This window comes from Aegilops tauschii, chromosome 6 (assembly GCF_002575655.3).
Source record: "Aegilops tauschii subsp. strangulata cultivar AL8/78 chromosome 6, Aet v6.0, whole genome shotgun sequence".
NCBI lineage: Eukaryota > Viridiplantae > Streptophyta > Magnoliopsida > Poales > Poaceae > Aegilops > Aegilops tauschii.
The window spans coordinates 351,645,906-351,649,773 of NC_053040.3; the positions used below are offsets into that span (position 1 = coordinate 351,645,906).

At 48.0% G+C, this 3,868-nt stretch overlaps 1 long non-coding RNA gene across 1 annotated transcript; it reads left to right on the plus strand.

Annotated features, from left to right (window-relative positions):
- Nucleotides 1-2,805: 2,805 nt before the first annotated feature.
- On the plus strand, nucleotides 2,806-3,868 carry LOC141025378 (uncharacterized). The gene is made up of 3 exons (XR_012186861.1): nucleotides 2,806-3,061; nucleotides 3,426-3,495; nucleotides 3,586-3,868. It is a non-coding gene; the product is annotated as an uncharacterized lncRNA (long non-coding RNA).

A 3,868-nucleotide genomic window follows, 5' to 3' on the forward strand; every position in this document is an offset into this window, starting at 1 on the left:
GCCTTGCAATGCCGAAGACAATCAGCGCGCCGGACACATCGTCATTGAAGTCTGGTTCAGGGGCTACTGAGGGAGTCCTGGATTAAGGGGTCCTCGGGCGTCCGGTCTATGTGACGTGGGCCGGACTGATGGGCCGTGAAGATACAAGACAGAAGACGACACTTCCGTGTCCGGATGGGACTCTCCTTTGCGTGGAAGGCAAGCTTGGCGTTCGGATATGAAGATTCCTTTCTTTGTAAACCAACTCTGTACAATCCTAGGCCCCTCCGGTGTCTATATAAACCAGAGGGGTTAGTCCGTAGAGACAATCACAATCATACAGGCTAGACATCTAGGGTTTAGCCATTACGATCTCGTGGTAGATCAACTCTTGTAATTCTCATATTCATCAAGATCAATCAAGTAGGAAGTAGGGTATTACCTCCATCGAGAGGGCCCGAACCTGGGTAAACATCGTGTCCCGCGTCTCCTGTTACCATCGACCCTAGACGCACAGTTCGGGACCCCCTACCCGAGATCCGCCGGTTTTGACACCGACAGGCACCAATAGTGGAATCACGACATCTCGCATTGTGTGAGGGCGTGAGGAGAATACGGTGAGCCTAGTGGCTTCTTGGGGAGCATTGTGCCTCCACACTGCTCCAACGGAGACGTACTTCCTCTCAAAGGGAAGGAACTTCGGTCACACATCCTCGTCTCCACCGGCTCCACTTTGGGTTATCTCTTACCTTTACTTGTGCAAGCTTATATTGTGTTGTACCCCTTGCTTGCTTGTGTGCTTGTTGTTGTTGCATCATATAGGTTGCTCACCTAGTTGCATATCTAGACAACCTACTTTTATGCAAAATTTAAATTGGTAAAGAAAAACTAAAAATTGTTAGTTGCTTATTCACCCCCCTCTAGTCAACTATATTGATCCTTTCAGATAGCTTATGCAAAATTAATGTTGATGCGGCGCTAACGAGGAATGAATCGATTGGAGCTGTTGGAGCTGTATGTAGAGACCACCTTGGAGGTTTTCTGGGCGCATCTGCTATAGTTTTTATGGGGATGGGGATCCAACAACTTTGGAAGCTCTAGCAATGAGGGAAGCTTTGGCACTGGTTGGCGACCTATATGTTCATCAGATCCATTTTGCTTCTGATTGCAAGGTGATCATAGACGATATCAAGCAAGTTATGGTGCAGACGATATCAAGCAAGGAAGTGCAGCAAGTTATGGTGCAATTATCCAAGAAATCAATGATCGTTCTAGAGTTTTTGCTAGGTGTAATTTCATACATGAATTTAGGAGCTCGAATGTCTAGTCTCACAACTTAGCGAGACATGCTTTATCTTTAAGGGCTGGCCGGCATGTTTGCTTACATGAACTAGGATCCCTAACTTTCGTCCATGAAAACATTGTGATGATTTGATAAAGCTTTGTGGGATTGTCTCAAAAATAAAGTAAAGCTTTTAGTTAGTCGGTGACTACCTGGCTGGATCCCTGAAGATGTTTTCTCGCAAAAATAAAATAAAATTCGGCAGGATATGATTGATTCACGTTTTGATCATGTGGCAATGCAGTGCTCTCAACAGGTTTTCTTTTTTGCAAGTGGATGTATTTGACTCAGCTAAATTACGAAAGACACGTGTTTTCGCCACCGAAGTCTTTATCGGTTTCATAATAACTTTGGGGATGCCGGATTGGTATTTCAGCTGGTCTAGCCAGCTTGCGTTCTTACGCAATGACTTGTTTGATTAAACCGCTAATTATTACTCCCTCTGTCCCATAATATAAGAGTGTTATTACGGGACCGAGGGAGTACCATACTTTGACACATTTCGTTAGCCTTGAATTCTCACGAACTTGTCTTCTACCAAGTTCTAACCCAACAACACATAGTCGTCACGTCATCCTTATCGTCCCATGCATCTTTGCGCATTCATCTCGGACTCTCACGCGGCCGTGTTTCCTCAGCACGCATGCGATCGGGACCGATCAAGGCTTCACGCGACGTACGACCTCGTACCTCCGACGACTCGTCAGCCCGTTCTCCCCGTCGGCAGCCACGTGCTGCCGCCGCCGCCGTCACGTTGCTTCTCCCCGTACATCCCGGGCTTTTTCGGATTGCCGGTTCTTCCACGTATGCCCAGCTCGCTCACGGCTAACCTCGGCGGCCGGGCGCGGTGCGTGATGGCGTGAAGACACCCGTCAGGCGCACGCGCTCGCGGTTTAAATCTTACAATTACGCACGCGCCATTTTGAAACTTTCGTCGCGGCCGGCACCGCCGTCTTTTGGTCGCCGGCGCGGGCAGCTGGCTGGAGTAGCGTGTCTGGATTCTGAAAGCAATGGCGATGGCGTGTGACCATGTGGGGTCGGACGGTCTACTTCTCGGGCTCCATGTCAGGCAAATTCGGTACATGCATACCGTCTTGCGTGATGGGGAAAGCGGTGACGTGGATAAATCGCAGCCCGCGAGGACAAAGCAACGTCTGACAAAGGAGGGGATGGAACGTAGTTCGTCCACGTCGGTTTTTAGTTCATGGCCCCATAACAAGTCTTTTGTTTTTAACACAGTACTAGTGCACACGATCATAAATACGCACATACACTCACCCCTATAAACGGACACACGGACTCTCTACCGGCAAATTTGACAATTTTGACCTCGGGACAAAATCAATTCACAGAATGAACTGCCCGTGAAACTATTTCACTCCCCTGACCTTTTTGTGCAGCGCCCGCTACGCCGGCGCCACACCATACGATGCAGCGCCTAGCTCGGGGGCGTTGCACTCCAGTCCACAGTGGCAGCCCTGGGCCCTGGACCCAGCAGTGCAGCGCCTACGAGGTAGGCGCCACACATGTAATGTGCAGCGCCTAGCCCTTAGGCGCTGCACTGTGACTTAGATGACAGCCGCCCGCTGCCCCTCCCCCCACCCCACCCATTCGTTCCAGGAGGAGTTACAGAACAGGCGCGCCGGCGGCTTCCTCCTCTCCCCCTTTCAATCCCCTCTCTCAAATCCTTCAGATCCGACGATTTGGTCCGTGCATTTCTTCACCAATCCATCCTAGAAGGTACTCTCCTCCGATCCCCTTCTTTCTATCCATACAAAATATGGTATTTTGAAGATTTGGGGAATCCTTGTTTGATTTGATTAGATTTGAATCTTGCATGTATTAGAATTTTGCATGTATTATAACCCTTGTTTGTTTGATTTGTGGAACCCTAGTTTATTTTATTTTATTGAAAAGATATGGTTGGATACATAGATTGACATGTTATTTCTATGAAAAAGTTATTTGTACTGAAATTATACTCATATTGAGAAGAATGCTTTGGATACATATGCTTTGAATCTTGCATGTAGTAGGCCTACTTTAATTTTTTTGAATTGAAAAGATAATCGTGTTGACAAGAATGCTTTGTTGAAATTGTTAGGATGGTTTGGCTTCTCGATGATCATTGGGACAAACAACACCGGTCGTACGCTATGTCGGTGGAGCAGCGGGTAATACTGAAAGTGGCCGGTGTTATGAATTTCGTATTTTTTTCAAACACAAATGCCCCATATGTAATGTTATGATTTGTTTGTTTGTAGGAGCTTGCACCTCTGAAGCTTCGGTCTCACGGGGTCACCCTTGGATGGATGCGCTATGATGAGTGGTACACACCATATGTAAGGGAGGCAGGACTTCTCCCTTTTATTCAGTTGGTCCGCCGGTCGACGCCACCCAACAATGCTGCAGCACTCACCGCACTTATTGATCATTGGAGGCCGGGGACACACACTTTCCATCTTCGGACCGGGGAGATGACCGTGACGCTCCAGGATATTGCTATGATCACCGGTCTTCCTATCGATGGGAATCCTTTATGTATGA